Source organism: Lissotriton helveticus, chromosome 10 (genome assembly GCF_964261635.1).
Source record: "Lissotriton helveticus chromosome 10, aLisHel1.1, whole genome shotgun sequence".
Classification (NCBI taxonomy): domain Eukaryota; kingdom Metazoa; phylum Chordata; class Amphibia; order Caudata; family Salamandridae; genus Lissotriton; species Lissotriton helveticus.
Window position 1 is genome coordinate 681,142,301 of NC_136071.1, and position 14,265 is coordinate 681,156,565.

Sequence of the window (14,265 nt, forward strand, 5' to 3'; positions counted from 1 at the left end):
CGGCAGAGTATCCTTCCACGTACCCAAGAGGAACCTGCGTTCCGCCAACCTGGCCCTTGCAGAGGTCCCCTGCATCCGCAGAAACAGAACCGGCGGGAGAGCCTTCTCCTACATCGCAGCCAAGACCTAGAACGAGCTCCCTGTTAATATCGGACGCTCAAGACTTGGCTCTTTGACTGATCCGGAACTGCGTCCCCCATCCCCTCAGCGCCTTGAGAGCCTCACAGGTGAGTAGCGCACTCTACAGACCCCTGATTGATTGATTGATTGATTGAAGGAGGCTTGCACTGACTGGCCCAGCAGGAGCACACTTGTTCCATGTCTTTGAAAAAAGCTTGCACTGAAAGGAAGTGTGCAGCTTCATTCAAAGACACAGAACAAGTGTTGCACAGTAGTTGCACACTTGTTCCATGTATTTGAAGGAAACTTGCTCTGGTTCTGCAGTACTACACTTCTTCCATGACTTTCAGGGAAAAGAGCGATGCTCTTGGCCAGTGCTGTATGTCTATTGCGTGTGAGCCAAGGACCCCCTGCACTCCTTCTCCCTGTGCAGTATTTATTTCTGTTTGTTTTAGGTCTGATCATAAGATTGTTTTAGCTTTCTCACCAGCCTAATGATTTCTCAAAAATAATGCATAATCTTGTTTAAAGAAAATGGACTTTGGGTATCATCTCTTCAGTTATTAATTTGAGTGTCATTCATGCATTGCTTCAGCCCTTTAAAACAGCTTACATACAATTGGGCAGAGTATTAGCAATCTTCCATCACTGTTTTTTTGCCAAATATCTGGCTCTGCCTACTAGACATTTGCTGGTCTTTAAAGAGACAAGAAGTCTGAGTAACAGTATGTTGTCTGCTTACTCTAAGTTACTCTACATCCAGAGGAGTCCAATCTCAGACGATATTTCCTTTAGTTCATACTCCAGCACCTCACCTGCAACTGCAAACTAATGTTCATTTAGTAATTAGAGTACCAGCAGCTCCACTCCCATTGATACTGAACTGCAGCTTTCTTATGTAGAACACCAGGCATCTCTGCTGCAATCTTCAAATCTTCAATCTTCATTTTTTACCGAAGTACATGCCTTTCACATTTAGGGGTCCATTAGGATGGCGGACGGATCGCCACCGCCATGCAGGCGGTGGCGATCCGTCCGCCATCCTTGCCCGTCCGCCACCTTTTTCCTCCGCCATATTACAATGGCGGGGGGGACCGTGGCGGACGGGAAGACCGTCCGCCGCTTTTCCGCCGCGGTCGGCTTGCGAACGTGGCGGAAAAGCTCTAATATGGTGGCGGTGTCTATCAGACACCGCCAGCCATATTAGGATGGCCTGAGGGGAATGCCTTTCCGTGGCAGCAATGCCGCCACGAAAAGGCATACGGTTCCTGCTTTGGGGGCCCGTTGCGGGCACCCAGGGTGAAGGGGGGTGGGGGGTGTAGGTACCCCCCCTGCGTTTCACAGCACAACATGGCAGGCACCGCACGGTGCCTGTCATGTTGTGCTGTGAAACTCACAACATGCATTTTTCACATTGCGGCGGCCGGTGCTTTATGCACCGTCCGCCACAATGTTAAAAATGCGGGATGCACCCGCCACTGTGGCGGGTGCATCCTAATTGGGGGCACGGTTCCTCCGCCCTTGTGACGGACGGTACCTGCCCCAGACAGGATGGCGGACGGACTTTGTCCGTCTGCCATCCTAATCGACCCCCTAGTTGGCATATTTTTTTTCTTTTGGTTTTCTTTCTTTCTTTCTTTCTTTATTTTAGCATATGCTACCACTACAAAGAAAACCACCACCTCATTTTTTAGAAGGCAAGTGAAACTATTGTTGATGCTAAGACTCTTCCCCGCAAAAGTCTACAAAGATCAGACTCACTTAGCCTGCAGTGCTGGGCCAAGTGTAGCTAATAGGAGATTAGATACCTTCAGTGGACATTAAGTTGTCACTGTAGGTAGCTGAACAGCTTTGAATTGCACTAATTGGCCAATGCACCGGATACTAAACATGTGCATCCTACACCACCATATATCCCAAATCTGCTCCTTCCTAGTTAGTGGTGTACATTTGTGCGAGCGGTGTGCTTGTGTGATTGCAGTATGACAATGTTGAGTGCAGTGTGATTGGCGTGCCTGTATGAATGCTGGATAAACATTGTCTTTATGAGTGCAGGGTAAGTGGTTTACAGGTTGAAAGTTGTGCCTGTGTGAGTGCAGCATGGGGATGTGCAATGTGTAGGCAGTAAGGTGAGTGTGGGATACCTACATATTATGTCTTTGTGTGCATGCACTTTACAAGGGCCAAACCTACTGGCATAGGTAATGCTTTCAAGGGTTATGGCTTTGACTTGCAGAATTGCAGTGCAGGGAGTAAAAGTACAATAGTACAATAGCGTGTGTTAGACGGATGTATGACGATACAACACATAGTATTACAACACATACTTTTACAACGCATTTTTTACAACAATATGTTGTTACTACGCAATATTTTACAACGATAACCATTACAATGCAATTTATATAAAAAGCATTATAAGTGCCATTACTACGCAGTACAATACTACGCATACCATTACAACGCAAAAAATAAACATTTTGTACAATAACTCCTGGCACAGGATTCAGGGAAAATGGGGGTTTTGGGTGGGTAAGTGTATTAAAATGTGTTAAGAAATTGAACACACAAATTATTAAAACGGTACTCCATTGGAAAACTAATACCTGGGTATTCATTTTAATACTCGAGTATTGACAGAGTATTAAAATATCGATACAATTTTCACGATTGTGCAATTTTAATACAAACAATTATATTCTTAATTTTTAAAACTATCGTAAAATAACATATTTCGAAAGGTACCCTTCAGAATCGAAAACAAGCAGAGCACCAGTTTTTTAAACTAGGGTAAAAAACAAGTCCTCCTACAGTTTCCATGACATGAAATACGTCATCTAGTACACAAAATGGTGGACAAAACAAACACAAACCATTAAAACGGGCAATTTCTAAAACGAAAATCAAAATATAAGTTTACACATGATATTAACAAGGAAAAATTAAGAAACACAATAGATATTTTCGGTAAAATAATGGTGGTATATAATAAAAGGTATAAATAGAAGACGTCCACCATTTTGAAAGCAATGGTCAACTGACTACCAGCGAGAGCAGACGCATTTTAAGCCCACTCTCAAACAAGTAAGTATAATAATTTGCTAAGAAATATCTAGCTAACTATTTTGAAAAAACAATATATTAATTTAAAATATGTTCATTCATTTGCAGTTTAATCCAAACCTGTTCACTGAATTTAAAGATTCGAGAAAAACATATGTTTTTTGGGTTACTAAACTCTAAAGTAAGTGAAAATATTAAATATATAATTTAAATCGATTAAAAAACATATAACAATTTTGATTTTTTTAAAATAAGTTATGCCAAATACTTGAATGAGTCTGCCTCCATTGAAAAGATACATACTGAATGAGATAATTAAATTATCTAAAAAGGTATAATCGTTCATCCTTGTACAATATTCTCAAAAAACATGCAATGTGCAGTTCATATTTTTATTTATAAACCTATATGGTCTACCTAAGAGTTTGATTTCAAATTCAAAATGAAGCTATACGATGTTTTAAAATTAATTACTTTAACAACCCATTTTTTTCTCCAATTTTTTTTTTTTAAATCTTTTTATTAAATTCAAAACTTACAAAAACAGAAAGAAGAAAACAAAACACAAGGCATAACATTACAGATGTGTCACTTCGGTGTCTGAGGAGGGAGTACACATGTAATCCAATCGGCATAATCATACATGGAATGGGGGGGAGGAGAGATCAGGAGCAAGCAAAATGTCTAATTAATCGTGGAGGAGACATCAGGGTGGGGGGAAGACAGGTCGTTCTCCAAGTCTGTGGGAGGGGGGGTACATATATCGCCACGGTACGTGTTCCATTGATTCCAAATCTTACCCCACTTACGGGGTGTGCCACGGGCAACATATACTGTCTTCTCTCGAAACATGCACCAATCCATGTTTTGTTGCCACAGCAGAACCGTTGGTGGCCTCTGAGCACCCCATAATTGGGCTATGTCTCTCTTGGCAATCATATTGCCCAGGGTCACCCAGCGAAGCTGCGCCACGTCATAGTCATTCGGCTCCCAGACATTCAGCAAGCATCTCCTCGCTTCAGGCATTGACTGCACACCCGTGACCTCACTCATTACTTCGTGCACCCGAGTCCAGTAGCGCGTCACCGCTGGACATTCCGAAATGATATGGAAAAACGTACCCACAAGACCACAGCCACGCCTACATAAACCATCCAAAGAGAATCCCATGCGCACCAGACGGGGACCAGTCACATATACCCTATGAAGAATTTTAAGCTGTACAAATCGAAGGCGTGCCGGGATCGCCACTTCCTTCGGGGAAGAGATGGCAGCCTGCCAATCCTCATCGTCAAGCTCCAAACCATCACTGGTCCAAACCTCACGGAGGTGACAGAGGAGGTCAACCCTGTTGTTGATCAGCTTTTTATATATGAGCAAAATCGTGCTGTCCGGGACGTATCCGTCCAGGATCCGATCCTCCAGCGGATACGCCTCCGGAATATCCGTGCCCAAGGGGAAGACAGATAACACTGCATGCCGGATTTGTGCATAGCGAAAAAACTCCCTATCATTCAAGTCATACTCAGCTTTCAGCTCCTCAAACGTCTTGACCCTACCCTTGGTCCACATATCATTAACCCTGCAGATACCGATGACATCCCACTTATCAAAACCCTTCGACTTCCAAAGGGACCCAAGCTTATCAGAAGCGTAAAGCGGAGTTGCGCAAGTCGGCTTGTCAGCCCAGCCCAAAGCCGCCGTTGCACGATACCACACCTGTACGGTCGTCATGGTAGGGCCCGTGAGTCTTGCAGACAGATCTCGTGTACAGAGCCCTGTTATAATCACCGCCGGGTAGTAGCCACTTGTCCATTTCAAACGCCGGGTTAGGCGAAGGCCCGTAAGTACCATGGTTAATCGCCCCCAGCTGAGAGGCCCAATAGTAACGGCGAATATCGGGAAGCGCGATGCCACCATCGTACCATGGGAGCGTCAGCTTCGCAAAAGCAATGCGGGAACAGCCCCCCCATATCAGTTGTCTCTGTAGACTTTCAATCTCCCGAAAGTAGCTAGCAGGCACCGTGTCGAGAGTGTTTTGCAGTGCATAAAGGAATCGGGGCAGCGACATCATCCTGAACAGCGCCGCTCGCCCCAAGGGGGAAAGAGGGAGCCTACCCCACGCGATAACATCAGCTCGAAGGCGCTGGAGCGGGGGCAGCAGATTACGCTCATAACGAAGTATGGGGTCCAAAGAAATAAAAATCCCCAGATACTTAAAACCTTCCCGCACAATCGAAATAGGACAGCCACGGGGCAAGAGAGGAGCCTCGTTCGAGAGAACTTAGACACATTACTTAGACCAGTTGATGACGAGGCCAGAGTTTTTGTGACAAGAGGTCAATACGTCAAAGAGGACGATCAACGACTTCCGAGGCGACGTGAGGTACAACAGGATGTCGTCCGCATATAAGGATACCCGGTCCTCAAATTCCGAGGTCCATCTAATGCCTTTCAAAGATGGCTCCCACCTCAACCAGGCCGCCAGAGGCTCCAAAGCAAGGGCAAATAAAAGAGGAGACAAAGGGCAGCCCTGGCGCGTCCCCCTGCCAAGGGCAAATGGTGCGGAGACATGGCCGTTTACGACTACTTGTGCTAAGGGATCGGTGTAGAGCAGTTTCACCCATTTAATGAAGGTCGGGCCGAAGCCAAATTTAGAGAGGACCGCCCAAAGGTATGGCCACTCCAGCGTGTCAAACGCCATAGTGGCGTCCAAAGACGCCAAGATGGCCGGTTCTCGCAGTGTCCCTGCCGCGCAAGGGCACAATGCAGTCGCCGGAGGTTCAGTGCCGTGTTGCGGTGTGGTATAAACCCGGATTGGTCCGGGTGAACCAGGTCGCCTATGACAGTTACCAAGCGGTTAGCCAGCAACTTAGCCAGGATCTTCGGTTCAGCATTGATCAGAGATATGGGCCTAAAGGAAGTGCAGCGGTCGCGAGGCTTACCATCCTTATGAATTACAACTATGGAGGCCAATCTTTGGTCAGGAGGAAGGGAACCCGTCACTAACGATTCCAAGAACATCGACCGCAGATATGGAGCAATCGTATCCGGACGGAGCTTGTAGAGCTCAATAGGGAGCCCATTGTGGCCCGTGGCCTTTCCCGAGCGAACCGAGCGGATGGCAGCCGCCACTTCCTCCAATGTGGGGGTCGCCTCAAGGAGCTCCCTTTCGGGGTCCGACAAACAAGGCAGTGAGATGTCTCGCAGAAGCAACAGGGAGTCATGCTCGGGTCTGTCGGACACAGGGGAGTACACATCCCGGAAATAGTCCGCAAAACACTCCACGATGTCAGCGGGGTCTGTGAGGCTCACTTCATTCGCATTCACAATCACAGGGACCACACGACTCGCGCGCACCCTCTTATCTAGCCAAGCAAGCAACTTCCCAGCTTTGTCACCCACATCATACAGACGTCCCTGTTGTTCCCTGCCCATTTCTTTCGCCGCATCAGTAACCAGCGCTCTGTAATCAAGTTGTTTAAGACCCAGGAGGTGTAGTCTATCCGGGGTGACCTCGGATTCCAATTCTCCCTCAAGGGCAGTGATTTCGTTCTCAATTCGAAAAACCTCCTCCTGTTTAACCCTCTTAACATTGCTAATCAAGGAAAGTGCTTGGCCCCGAATCACAGTTTTGTACGCTTCCCACAATGTGACAGAGGAGGATACGGAGTTCACATTCTCAGCGAAGTAATGATCAAGCGCTTTAATCAGTTCTGTCCTCACCCTGGGATCACGGAGATACCAGGGGTTAATCGGAGCCACTCGTCCCCTAGTCCCCAGCTTCGTGTCTACGACCAACCATAAAGGGGAGTGATCCGATACACCCCTGGCAAGGTGTTTTATCTCCCTTATAGAGGAGGCCTGCGAGGGGGGCATCAACACATAATCCAGTCTCGAGAGACTGCCGTGGGCCCCAGAGTGAAAGGTGTATTGCAACTGCCCAGGATGGAGCAGTCGCCAACAATCAGTGAGCCCCAGAGTATCTAAGAAGTCCCCCAACCAAGATTGAGACCTTGCAGTCTCCCGGGGAGGGTATCGATCGCACATCCCGACACTACAGACTTAAAATCCCCGCCCACCACAAGCTGACCCTCAGGGAATCCAAGGATTACTCTTCCCAGATCGGCAAAGGTAGTAGTCTGCAACCCAGGCGGAACGTAGACGGAGAGTAGGGTGATAACCCTCCCCTCCAAGCCCCCCACAATGGCGGCGTAACGCCCCCTATCATCAAGGATGACGTCGTCAACAGCAAGAGGGAGGGAGTTCCGGAGCATAACACCCACCCCCCTGGAGCCAGAAGTGAAACCGGAGTGTGCCAGGAGACGATATCCACGCCTATTCATTGCGTGGCACGTATTGCCAATCAAGTGTGTCTCCTGGAGCAACACTACATCAGGGGAGAAACGTCGCAGCATTTGCAACACCACCCCCCGTTTTATCCTGTCCCCCAACCCGTTGACGTTCCAACACAACAATTTAAGTCCCCTACCCCCATCCCAGAATCCGACCCCATATCCACCCCAAACCAGACGTAACACCATATAGCAGGAGATCATCAATACTATGCCTCGAAGAAAACAAAGAAACAAAAACTGCAACCCCCCGACCCCCTAAAAGACCCTAAACATCACACCCCCCACCCTGCACCCCTGCGTGAGACTCAAAAGCCACCCCAACTTGCAGTGTGCCTGTCGCCCCAACATACAACTAATCTACGAGAAGAACCCTAGAGGAGGAAGACTCACCCACCCCCCGCCCACACCCCGAAAAGACAAAACAGTTGCTGGCAATAGTTGCGTAGCATCAAACCACAGCTGAAAGTCAATACGGTGAACCGGGAGCCGGTGCCGCTCCCTATTCCTGCTCCACCGGGCCGCTCTCCGCCCCTCCGGAATGTCCAAAGTGGTCAGAGTGTTCCTGTCCCGAGGGCAGCGTGTTGAGCCAGTCACTGGCAGCCCCGGGATGTTCGAAGAAAAATGTTCGATCATTGTACACCACACGCAGCCGGGCCGGGAAAAGCATAGCATATTTCAAATCTCTGTCTCTCAGCCTCCTTTTCACCCCTTGGAATCCGAGTCGTTGCTTCTGCACCTGCTGGGTGAAGTCTGGGTAGAAGCTGACTGTAGAGTTTTCGAAAGCAATAGGGCCCGTCTGACGCGATGCTTGCAGAATCGCATCTCTGTCCCGAAAATGGAAAATTCGGGCAATGATGGGACGTGGGGTGGCTCCCTGCTTAGGCGGGCCTCCCGGTATCCTATGTGCTCGTTCTACGGCAAAGAACTTGCTGAGGCCCTTGGGTGCAAGGTGATTTAGAACAAGATCCTCCACCAGCAGGTCCACCGAAGAGGCTCTCGATTTCTCCGGGACACCAACCAGACGGACGTTGTTCCGTCGTGCACGGCTCTCAAAGTCTTCCAAACGCGAGAGAAATAGTCATGGGAGGATCGCAGGTTGCCGACATCCACCTGTAAATCGGAGACGTCAGTAACGAGGCTGGATGTCTTTAGATCGAGGGATTTGACCTTCTCGTTTGTTTTCGCAAGATCTGCCTGATCAGGGTAACATCGATAGCAACAGTGTCCAGCTTATGGGCCAGGGCTTCATATTGTTGACCCAGTGTGACCTTCATGCCATCAATGGTGCCCATGACGTCTTTTAGCGACAAGTCCTCACCCGTCGGGGATTTGGTCGGTCCCCCCGGAGAGCCTTTGGCGAGAGTGTATCTGTCCATGACATTCGACTGTACAGGACCCCCACGGAGAGCCGGCTTGGTCTTGCGCTTTTCGCCCTCGGGCTTGGTGGCCATCTTAGAAATCGTGCCCCGGAGGGTAGCCTGAGACCTGGTGAAAATGGCTACACTCTATGTGCCCGCAACAATTTAAAAAAGGAGAGTAATACTTCACACCATTCAGTGGAGCCGCAGTAGGCCAGGTCGGCAAATGTTGAGTCATGGTTGGGTGGGAGGCAACCCAGACGGGCCGATCCAGACAGAGTCTGAGAGGTCTCAGGGCGAGAAACGAAACCGAAAGTAGACAACCGAGCCGGGAAGACTCGGGCAATCCGTTGTTGTTCGATTGCTGTCCGGCTGGCAGGGAAACAGAGCCCGGGGTGGCACCAGGGAGCAGGCCAACAAAGTTCAGAGACTCGTAACTTCGGCACCCGGAGTCCAAATCGAGATACGAAAACAAATAAATGATCAGCAGGGCTGTGCCATGAATTACCCGTCCTCTAAATCAGGATAGGGTACAGGATAAACGGCGGAGGTGGCGAAGGTCCGGGAGCCCTGTGCTCACGCGACCATCTTGGTTGCGCGCGAAGCTCCTCCCCCTTTTTCTCCAAATTTAACATTTTGTATTCATACTAATTCCTACAGTGTATTCATATAAAAAATTCTATAAAGAAAAGAAAAATCCACAAGGAATACAAGTTGCCAAAATCCATCAACCAGATAGCACATAACTTTTTTAGGTGAGTTGTAATTTTTAAAAATACATTATCTTCAAATTAAAATCACAGTATAAACGTAGAAAATGTTCTATTTTTTTTTTCAATTACTCCTACAGATCTTAAAAAAAAGAAACACATCCTACGAACAAGAAGGAAGAGACATCGTTAAAAAAAAGTAACATTAACAAAATATTTTTAATGAATATAATATGTCTTTTTTCAAGAGTAAGATGTTTCCTTAAAGTAATGGGTTGCTATTTTTTCAATTAAAAAAAGATCGTACTCGTACCACATATTAGAAACAGAAATCAAAATAATATGCACTTTTTAAAACATTTTTTTCAATATCATGTGCAAGGTAAAAAATTATATATTTCTGATGTTATGCAAAAATGTTTACATGTCTCTCTTTTAGAAAAGTTGTCAATTTATCAAAGAAGGAGAATAATGAAACTTTTAATAATTATAATCATTAACATTACTACAAGATTTTTATAAAATCACAATTTGAATGTACTTTAGTAAATATTGATCATTATTGTTTGCAAAATTATTTAAATATTGTTAACCATTTTTTTCTTGTTCCACTTTAATGATGCATTTGTTTTACATAAAAGATAATCTGAATTCCAAATCTAATAAAAGGTATGTTTCATAACTTTCCACAGACATCAACCATAAGAAAAGAGCTCAGTCGAAATCCATAAAACAATTGCTTTGCCACACCGTTCAAAGAAAATTACGAGCATCTTCAAAACCTCTTAAAGAATTAGGAAAGGTAGGTTCTAGATAAAAATGTATATTTAAAAATTAAAATGACTACTTTTTCTCCTAAACTACCAGCATACAAATATATTTAAATATTAATAAATGAAACATATATCCTTTCCTCTTCCAGGTTAAAATAATCTACACTACAAAGACCAAATTGAAGATCAACAAAGACCAACTTGAAGCAAAACCAACCAAAGCAAAAGGTAAAATAAACTGAAACAAATTGTCAAATGTATAATTTTCAATAAAATAGAGGAATTTCAAATAATGTACAAAACTAGGAAAGCAGTTAATTTCCCAACTTCAATCAAAGCATTTCGAAAAGTTATTAAATAATAAAGAAATACAAAATAAATGAACTAATGAATAAAAATCGATGTAAACTTACAAAATATCCTAGTTTTTCTTAGTATTTCAGATAATGTCAACGGACAAGACAGCACAATACATAACTTTGAGCATGGGAAACCGCCTCCTAAAGCATGCAGGGTACATTTATTGCAAGGCGAGACTAACAGAACCAAGGTGTCATTGGAGGTGTGTACAATACTACTCAACCCATTGCACAGGCAGAGCGGCTACTCTGGCTAAGTCTGTTTTAAAAACTACATATCATAACCACTCTGCCTCTGCAATGGAGATTGAGGTGAAAGAAACTATAAATGAAATGAAGGAATTGCATGCACCTCCAATGACTCCTGTGGTTCTATTTTAAGGGAGGTTGCACAACATGTCCCAAGTCATGTTGCCAGCAGTATGCCCATTATACCCAATCTGAGACGAATTATACAACGTAAAAAACAGGCAAGTAACCCAGAAAGAGTTACACCACAAACCTTTTCTGACATTCTTATTCCTCCTGAGCTCTCTTTATCTATTTCTAATTAACCTTTCTTACTACATGACAACCAAAACCCTCAGAAACAAATTCTCATCTTTAGTACACCATGTAATCCAGTTAAGTGATGATGGATGGGACGTTTAAAAGCACGCCCCATCCTTTCACCTAATTATAAACTATTAATGCCAAAATTAATAATAATGTAGTCCCCTTGGTATTCAGTTTGCTACCTGATAAGCAATCTTCAACTTACACTGAACTTTTAACAGTGTTAAAATCAAAAACATCCAACAAATGTCCTCGGAAAATTATTATTGATTTTGAATTTGCAATGATTAAAATGTACGTGGATACCCAAATTCAAGGATGTTTTTTCCACTTTTCCCAGGCATTTTGGCGTAAGATGCAAAAAACATCCTTAGTTTTGGATTACGTATCGGATAGCAAACTGCATTTCGAACTAAAAAAACGAACTGCACTTTGATTTGTTCGTGCAAACGAAGAAAAATTGGCACCCTTACTAAATTATTTTGAAGACACATGGATTGGGCATCTAAGCAGGTCGGGTCGCAGGAGGAAGCCACGTTTCCATGTGTAGTGGTGGAATTGCTACATGAGCTGTTTAGAAGGAGAAGCAAAGACAAACAATGCCATAGAGGGATGGCACAACTCCTTCAACCACACAATTGGAAAAGCTCACCCTAACTTTTATTATTTTTGGGAAACTTTGAGGAAGGAGCAAAGTTTTCAAGAAATGAGAATGAGTCAAGTCTTAAGAGGTAGTCTGAACCCACGAATTAGCAAAAAAACTAAAGAGATGTCTGAAAGACTATTGGCAACTTTACAACAATTTTCGTTGTGTGTGGCTTCAGACTACCTGGATAATGTTGCTCACATTATACATTACTGATACTCAATACACTTTTACTTTGCTGTTTTGCCCTAAATTGTTCAACTCTATTAAATTGGCATTTTTTTAAAACAGTATATTAAAGTTATAAGCCGGGTCACCTTTCCTTTGATGTTTTTATATTTCAAGTCTGTAACTTTCAAATCCATAAAAATATGAGTTGCAATAGCATGCTTTGTATCGTCATACATTCTAAACATGTGACCCGACAAAATGGTTTGTGACACGTTACGATTTAACATCGTAAACACATTATTTACTTCTATAAACCTCCCTCTTCCCTCCTTGCAATAAAAGGCACTCATGCACGATATAAATTAACTTTTCAAAAGTTTATAACCTTTGCGCAGGTCTTCCTTGCTTCTGCTCTACCCGGCGACGCTCCTCAAAATGGCTGCCTTCATGTGTGACGTCTACGCGTAAACGTCATATTGAACAACAAAAATAGTAATAGGACAATTTTTTTAACATTATGTTTAACTTACTTTAAATAATAAACTATATTTATTTGAAATAAAATATTTTTTCAGTATACAAACATGATAATTATTTTTATAATATATTTGGATATAAAATCATTATTAAATTATTTTTATACAAAAAACAGTGTCGCATATTCTGACTCCAGTGGGGTGCATCTGTAGGCTAAATGCTGGAAAGTGTAGGACTAACACTTATTATTGTAAATCCAGGGGGTGCATATGTAGGGTAAATGCTGGATTGTGCAGAAGTAACCATTATTATTCTAACCCAAGGGGGGTGCATCTTTATTGTAAGTGCTGGAAAATGTAGGAGTAACAAATATTATTCTAACTCCAGGGGGTGCATATGAAGGGTAAGTGCTGGATTGTGTAGAATTAACAATTACTAGTCTAACTCCAGGTTTGCATCTTTAGGGTAATTGCTGGATTGTGTATTAATAACAATTATTATTGTAACTCCAGGGGGGGTGCATCTTTAGGGTAAGTGCTGGATAGTGTAGGAGTAATATTACTATTCTAACTTCAGGGTCGTACATCTGTAGGGTAAGTGCTGGATAGTATAGGAGTAACAATTACTATTCTGACTCCAGGGTGGGGCATCTGTAGGGTATGTGCTGGATTGTGTAGGAGTAACAATTACTATTCTAACTCCAGGGGGATGCATCTTTAGGGTAAGTGCTGGATAGTGTAGGAGTAACAATTACTATTCTAACTCCAGAATGGTGCTTCTGTAGGGTAAGTGCTGTATAGTGTAGGAGAAACAATTACTATTCTAACTCCAGGGTGGTGGATCTGTAGGGTAAGTGCTGGATAGTGTAGGAGTAACAATTACTATTCTAACTCCAGTGGGGTGCATCTTTAAATTATGTGCTGAATAGTGTAGGAGTAACAATTACTATTTTTAACTCAAGTGGGGTGCATCGGTAAGGTAAGTGCTGGTTTGTGTAGGATTAACAATTACTATTGTACCTCCAGGGGTGTGCACCTTTTGGGTAAGTGCTGGATAGTGTAGGAGTAACAATTACTATTCTTACTCCAGGGTGGTGCAACTGTAGGGTAAGTGCTGGATAGAGTAGGAGTAACAATTACTATTCTAACTCCAAGGTGGGGTGCAACAGTAGGGTGATTTGTGGATAGTGTAGGGTAATATTTTTTATTAATACAATTACTATTCTAACTCCAAGGGGGTGCAACAGTAGTGTGAGTGCTGTATAGATTTGTGGTGTAAAATAACTTTTCGAACTCTAGGGTGGTACAACAGTAGGGTAAGTTGTGGATACTGTAGGGGATAGAATTACTATTCTAACTCCAGGGTGTTGCAACAGTAGGGTGAGTACTGGATAGTGCAGGTGATAACATTTCTATTCTTTCTCTAGGGAAGTGCAACAGTTGTGTGAGTGCTGGATAGAGTAGGGCATAACATTACTATTCAAACTCCAGGGTGGGGCTACAGTAGTGTGAGTGCTGAATAGTGTAGGGAATAAAATTACTATTCTTACTCCAGGGTGCTGCAACAGTAAAGTAAGTGCTGAATAGTGTAAGGATAAAATTACTATTCTAACTCCAGGGTGGTGCAACAGTAGGGTGAGTTATGGATATTGTAGTGGATAAAATTACTATTCTTA